We start from the raw sequence: 7,602 nt of genomic DNA on the forward strand, positions 1-7,602 counted from the left end.
AATAGCTTTTTTATTTGATTTAATAATTATAATTTTCATAAATTATTTAAAATTATTTAAAACCGTAGGAAGGGGATGGAGGGGGGAGGTTTCCTATTTATATAACATGGACTGGCAGAAACACCAAGAGTGTGCCACTTCAGGTTTTCGGCACGGGTCTGGCTCGGTGACAGAGCTTTTGAGCTCCGAGCCAACTTTTCTGCAAAATATGAGTACGTTTGTTGAGAGTGTAACATTTGACGTTTAGTAACGTCAGACTCGTTGTGATTCTGATTGTTTATGTTTCATCAAATTTAATTTGATGGAGTGGCCGTCGGAAAAAACGTTTACGTCGGTTTTGGGCGGAAATTCACGGTTCTTGCGGCATTTCGGGCTGGCGAAATGTTACCGGTGGCCACCGTACCAAATCGGGTTATTGACGAACGGTTCCCTGCGGTCAAAATCAAGACGCGGCCAGTACTGCGAGGAAGTGCCAGCGGCGAGCAGTGCGGCTGCGAAACGGTGGGGTCGGTGTAATCCGGTGAGTGTAGGGTTTCGGGGTTTGCTCGATCGCGTTAGTTAACTATATCTTGTTTTGTTCCAGTACGACGGACAATGTACGAGCAAGCAAGGCTTTGGAGGTCGCCAGTGTAACCAGTGCGAGGCCAACTTCTGGGGCAATCCCAACGTGCAGTGCAACCGTAAGTAGTTGTAATCAAATCGTACAGGAACCATCTACAACCAGCTCAACCTTTCAGCTTGCGACTGTAACGTCTACGGCGCGGTCACTCGGCAGTGCAACCGCGAAACCGGCCAGTGCATCTGTAACCCCGGTATCGGAGGCTACAAGTACGACCAATGCGCGCGTGGATACCTTGGCGACGCTCTGTACTGTGAACCGTGCTTCGACAACTGTGAGATCATCCTGGACGGACTGCGGGAGAAAACGAGCCGAACGATCAAGGAAGCGAAGACGAACAAGACGCTGCTACCGGAGCGTACAAGAAGCAGTTCGGCTCGATGAGCAAGAAGATGGAGGTTATCCAAGGACTGCTAACGAACACGATCTCCGATCGGGAGATCGAGGCGATCAATGCGAACGTGAAGCAACATCTGAGCGAGTCGGCGAAGTCCGAGAAGCAACTGCAGGAAACCAGTGCGAACATCGAGTTTGCAAACATCGACGTCGAGGAGCTGAGCAAGAAGACCGAGAGGTGAAGCAGTTGGCGAACTACCTGCGTGAGAATACCACCAAACTGCAGGAAGGCAACATCGAGGGTGCGCTGAACCCGACGCGTGACGCCTGAAATCGCGTCACCCAGATGGGCGAGACCAACATAGAGATCCAGGAGCTGAACGACAACGCCGAGTGGCAGTGCAAGTGAACGGAGGTGCTGCTGAAGAAGAACCAGGAGAACATCGAGAATAATGATCAAGTCGGCGAACCACGTGGTGACCAACCTGACCGACATCATCGACAACAACACGGCCACGCCGGAGAAGATCCGCGAGCTGGCGGAGCAGATCCAGCAGTACACGCTACAGCTGCAGCCGGACCAGATCCAAACGCTGGCCGAGCAGATCGACGAGGCAGTGTCGCACCTGGAGTCGATTATCCGGAACACCGAGCACGATCTGAAGCAGCAGGATTACGCGCCAAGTAGGATAGGTTTGGGGAGGGCTGGAGTTAGAGGGTTTTTATTTATTGATCTTTTTCACCTAGGAACCAAGACAGTCGATCAAGCGCGCCAACGAGGACATTCAGTCGGTTAAGATTGATCTTGAAGAGGTATGTTGGAATTTCTGTGATACCAGGACTTGGAACTGATCAAAATCAACGGTATCTTACAGATTGACAAGGAAACGGACGACGCGTACAACCGGGCCATCGTGGCCGCCGGCAAGGTGGACGAGCTGGAGACGCGCCTCAACAAGCTGCACGTGAGCAACGTGCAGAACCAGCAGGACGCCGAGGAGATCATCAAGCAGGCGGAAACGGTCAAGGAGTCGGCCAACAATGCGCATGTACTAAGACTCGGAGTATCGTTACAGCTGAAGGATACGTACAAAACGGCGGTAGCGACGCTGACCGTAAGATCGAACGCGTCCGAGAGTGCACGCGAACGGGCCCAGAACCTGCTGAACCGTGCCTCCAAGAACACCGTTGAGACCACCTTTCAGCTTAAGAAATTGTACTACACTCAAACCCCGATGGTTTGACACCAACTGTTGTCAAACGAACGGGGTCACGTTTTAGTTTGACACCCCTTTTACACGGAGTTTACTCACACTACCAAACCGAAGACACGACAAGCCACTCGGGTCCAAAAAGTGGGTACCAAATCGGCTTACCCCTCCGTTTCCTCGGGAACTGGAAATGTCAAAGTGGAAACGTCAAAAAAAAAGTTCAAAAAATTTTGTTTGGCAGCACCGGCTTGGTGACGGCGAGAAATGTCATTTTGACAATACATTTTATTATTTTTTACGTGATCAGCCTTCTTCGGCCACCAGTTGCTAGACCTGGGAGAAACGTGACTTCCTGCGGCCACCGTATGTACCGGGGCCACGTCCAGTACCATTGGCCAACCTACGATAGCGTACCCACCACCGGTCAGCTCAGGAACGGACATCACCGTCTTTGATACGCGGCCACGCGGAAGGGTAGTGAGCCGAGTTCTTTCCGCTCCGATATTAACGAGTTTCCACGGTTGGCCATGCTGGAGTACGAGATTTCCGGGGGAGCGCAAGTTTAGCTGGTCAACAACCGGTACGTAGTCATGGCGGCACATTGAGTGGATGGGGAAGTCGCAAGAAGGAGGAAATGCTGTAAGTGCTGGAATTTGGTACAACTTCTTGATATGGATTTTCTTCCCACTTATAGATTCAGCATAGTACGACAACATTACCAAGATCGACTGCATCGAGCAGACGGCGGGAAAATTTGTGCTGGTCCACCGGTGGACGTGGACTTGGAGGAAAAGATCTCCCACCCGGAATACAACTATTTTTTGCTGCTACGGATGGCTCGGAACGTCCTGTAAACTGCCTGTATTTCTGCCGTGACCGGACATGGGAGTTCAGTGGCCGGTGACGTAAATTTTGTAACCGGATTCGGGTGCACGCTGAAGGGCAGCCGCAATCCTATCAAGCAGAAGCTGGGCACCAACGAAACAGCTTTGCGCCGGCGGAGACCAAGGATTCGTGCCACGGAGATTCAGGCTGTCCGTTGATGAAGCTGAAGAAGATTTGGACGCAGGAGGGCGTGACATCGTACGGGAATCACTGCGGCCTCGAGGATTGTACCCGGATTTACTCGAGGGTGCTCGCGTACATGGACTAATTTTATTGTGGTCGTAATAGCGAGTCTTGGTGGTGGTGTTGAAATGGTCGTAGGAGTTCAACCTTCCGTTACAAACGGTATTGCGTGACCTCCTGTTATGTGCTGCAGTTCAAACATATTAAGCTAAGAAATATAGATTTCATAAAAGCTCAAACAAGTAAAGTGCAACAGCAATGATGAAATTATTGAGAAAACGATTTACTTTATTATTTAGACTCAGAGCTCATTACAATGATTCTGAACTCTTCTGCCTCTACTACCACATCCAGATCAAAAGCGTCGTAGTGACGTAGCCCATGCCAGCCACAGGTAAGCCTTCTTGCCGTTCAGTGGCATCATGGTATTGGTCTTGGTCACCTTGATGTCACACAGTTGCTCTTCCGCGGCCTAAACACCCAGCTAGTTCGGTTGGTCATCATCGATGAAACTCCCAAATTAGCAAGATATTGCGATGTTCCTGCGAGTGCATTCCGGAACCGGTTTGACAACAGCTATGCCTAACATTTTGAACGCCGAAATCGTGCTCGGTACGATTCAGAACGTTGCTGGAGCACTTCCGCGCCAATCTTGTCCACACGACAGCCTTGCATCTGGAGAAAAGCGGCCGCATTAAATACAACCACAAAAGTGGCCACTTCCAGATCACCGACATTGGTCAAATCGCCCGGACTGCTACTGCACGCACGACACCAGCTGCTGAAGACGACGCTCAGCTAGATTGAACTTTTCCGCGTGTTTTCGCTGTCCAGTGAGTCTGGAATCTGCGAGGAGGAGAAACTCGAGCTGCAGAAGCTGATAGAGCGGGTCCCCGTCTGCTGCGTGCCATCTACAAGATCGTCCTACATCGCGAGTGGGCCCAGCTGCAGACAAGTGTTCAATGCTGTGCAAAATGATCGATCGGCGCATGTGGCAGAGCATGTCCCCGTTACGCCAGTTGCTAGGATAGATCGAGAAGAAGATAGGAAAAAAAACTTCCCGTGGGAGCGGCTGTACGATCTGGAAGCGGACAAGATTGGTGAGTTAATTCGCGTTGCTGAAGCTGGACAAGACCATCTACAAGTACGTGCATCAGTTTACAAAGTAAGAGATGTCCAAAAGTTCGTCGGCGAAGGTTCCTGATTGGTGCGCGAACTTGCCCCGTTGATCATCTTCATGGACGAGATCGAATCCATCGCAATTCTACCGTCAATCCAAAGGTTTAATAAGCCGGAACCAATCAACGCGAAGTCGTTTCGAATTTGGCTTGAGGTCTTCTGCAGGACAGTTCTTATTCTTGCAACGGAAGTTGTAGCAGAATTGGATGAAAAGGTCAATATTTCTGCCCTTGATTAAAGCATTACTGTGAGACCCGGCTTAAGACCCAGCACTATCATTGCCTTGGAGGATGCAGGGTCTTTGCGACGGTTCCAAAACCCGACACGGTAAGCTTATTCCCCTCTGGTTGCAGTCCAATTCCCTTCATCCTTTTCGGATCAAACACATTCGTCACAACTACAGGTAGACCTGATAGGCCTCTGGTGTAACTTTCCACTTTCTTTTTTCGGCTTTTTCATCAAGGTCCACGGCCGGACACATCATTCGGCGACGAGGATTCTTCAACAACCCGGAAGTATGGAACTTCTCAAGCAAGCCCTGCTCCTGCTGATCAAGCTAATTGAGAAGATTGATCCACAAGTTCCTGTTCAAGCTTCACGTACGACCCGGAACACAGACCTACAGACTGGTTGTTCCGACGGCACTAAGCCCTTTTCAAGCGGGAGGCGACCAAGCTGGAGAATGCGGCCTTGGCACGGTTCTTGGTAAGGAAACTCGATTTCCGGTGCTACGAGCAGCACTGGAACATCATCTTACCCAAGCTTCCTTGCTACTTAAGTCTCTCCGAAGCGATTCACACCCTCAAGCGGATCTTTGGCCCTCAAACGTCCGAAAACAGCTTGCTGCTAGAAAACCTCCGAAGCGGGTTTTTGTAAGCGGCTGTTTCATTCCGGTCCACGACCACACATCAACAACCAACACTTCTCACATCCCGTTCCGTTGGCCTCAGTCAAACCAACTCGTCAAAACTTTTTTTAAACCAAATCTCGTCCATCTGTTTCAGAGCTGCACAAAACGTACGAGTCGAACCAAAAGGACCTGGACTCGCTCGAGAGCAAGATCCAGGGCCTGACAGAGCAGATCAACACGCACCTCAACAAGATCCAAAGTGACGCCGACCGGTACCGCCAGTGCACGACGTGAAACGTCAAACGGCAGAGAGGAAATAAAGCGCAATTCAACGCAAGCCTTGATGACCAAAATCTGCAGCAACAGTAAAAACGGAAATGCTGCACTATTAATGATTCCGGAAATGACGAACCATTCGTTCCATTTGTCATCTTATTAAATTAAATATTCAATAAAACAATCCCCAAAACCCCCAACCCGCTTTATTCGGACTAGTAATTAATCAGCGGCTTACTGAATTTGACGCACAACAGAATCGACGTTGGTAGTGATTCGGGGGTCAAAACCCGCACCATCATGACCTGGAACCAAACAACTGAAAACCTTTAACGGATTTGATCAAGATGAAGTTAAGTGACAGAATGCAGCCGCCGGCTGTAGAAACGGAGTTTTAAAACGCGTCTTGAGGCCGTTTGATGACTTTCGGTTTCCGACAAGAATATCGACCCGGTCGCAGGAGATCCCGTTCCGGTTCAGCAGTAACTTTAGAAAAGAGCAGATAATTTAATACATATTGACTTCCTTAACACTTTTCCAGGCCCAACTTACCTCCGTCAAATACGGAATTGGGTGTGCCCTGGTACGCTGAAATAATCCGTGACCATCACTATCCCCTATCAGATCCAAATCTCCTCCGAATTTTTGCTATCGTTTTGGTCCTGTTCTCAACCAAGTTCGAAGCCGTTATCTAGTGGTCAATACATATCGCAATATTTGCTGCTCCACACGTAGCACAGATTACCCCTCGATGGCATCGGGCTCGCTTTCCAGGGCGGTCAGCTTGGCCTGGATGGCGGCAGGTCTGCACGCCGACGTGCAGACCTGCCGCCATCCAGGCCATATATTTATTTAATCCGCGAAAAAACACGGAGCACCGCGATGACCGACCCGATCCGAATGAGACAATACAATACGATCCTCTTCTACAGAATTACTAACTTGTTTATTAACTAACACTTTCTGCTTTGTTTTTAGATGAGACTAACCATTTTCCGATCGGATGTTGAAAGTACAGAAAAAGTGGAATTCGATTTAATGAAAAAACCAGGAAAACAGTTTGGAATCGGCTTAAGGATACACCATCCAAAAGGAATGATATTAACTGAAGTGGTAAACCTTTTTTTATTTATATTCATTCAGTTTTTCATTTTCCATGTACATTCATTCAGTTAAAATATTATTGAGTGTCCAATCACAATCGATGACTTTTCACCTCAATGTTAAATACAAGCAACTTTCATTTATTCATGAAATATTGTAGCTTTCGCTATTCAGTGATTTCAAATGTAGGAGGTCCTACATGTACAAAAGGGAAAAGGGATACCTTAAAACTAACTTATAAACTATATAATGAGCGGATCAATGCAGTGCGTGGCCGAATGGTTACGCTGTCCGCTTTGTAAGCGGATGATTCTGGGTTCGAATCCCATCTGCTGCAACCTTCCATCGGATGAGGAAGTAAAATGTCGGTCCCGGCCTTGGTTGTTAGGCCGTTAAGTCATTCCAGGTGTAGGAGACGTCTCCTTGCCATAAGTGAAACAACGCACCAAACCAAGCCTACTCCGGTGGAATCGCTGGTCGTCATAACTGTTCTTGGAAGCGACGTCATTTTCTCTGGCATTTCAAAATCGAAATACGAAAAGCGTACTGTAATCTGGGGTGAATCGGGACTTCAGTCTGAAAAGGGACAGCAGTTTTTAGAGCACTTAAAGCTTTCAAATTTGGAAATGGATGTACACATTTTGTTGGCCTGAGTCTGTTCTAACCGAAACCAACCAGAAAAATGAAAATACTGTGCTCCAACATGGTTAAAACTGCTGTCCCAATTCGCCCCATGTGTCCCGATTGACCCCAGTTTACGGTACTTCGTTCTTCAAAGCTCGCAAATAGACTGATCGCTCTCTAAAACGCTGTTCTGGGCAAAGGTTCACAGAACATGATCGCACCCGCTACTACGTGAAAGTTCACTTTTCTTTGCGCTCCGTAAAATTATATTTTTCTCGACGCGAGTGAACAAAATATCCGTGAATGTCTCCCCCGGGGGCACAGAAGACCGTTCC

The 7,602-nt window shown here is 48.5% G+C and overlaps 1 pseudogene; it reads left to right on the forward strand.

Moving 5' to 3' along the window:
* Nucleotides 1-381: 381 nt before the first annotated feature.
* LOC120428497 (laminin subunit beta-1-like) lies at nt 382-5,601 on the forward strand (annotated as a pseudogene).
* The last annotated feature ends 2,001 nt before the right edge of the window (nt 5,602-7,602 follow it).

The sequence above is a fragment of the Culex pipiens genome, chromosome 1 (assembly GCF_016801865.2).
Source record: "Culex pipiens pallens isolate TS chromosome 1, TS_CPP_V2, whole genome shotgun sequence".
In the NCBI taxonomy this organism is placed as follows: domain Eukaryota; kingdom Metazoa; phylum Arthropoda; class Insecta; order Diptera; family Culicidae; genus Culex; species Culex pipiens.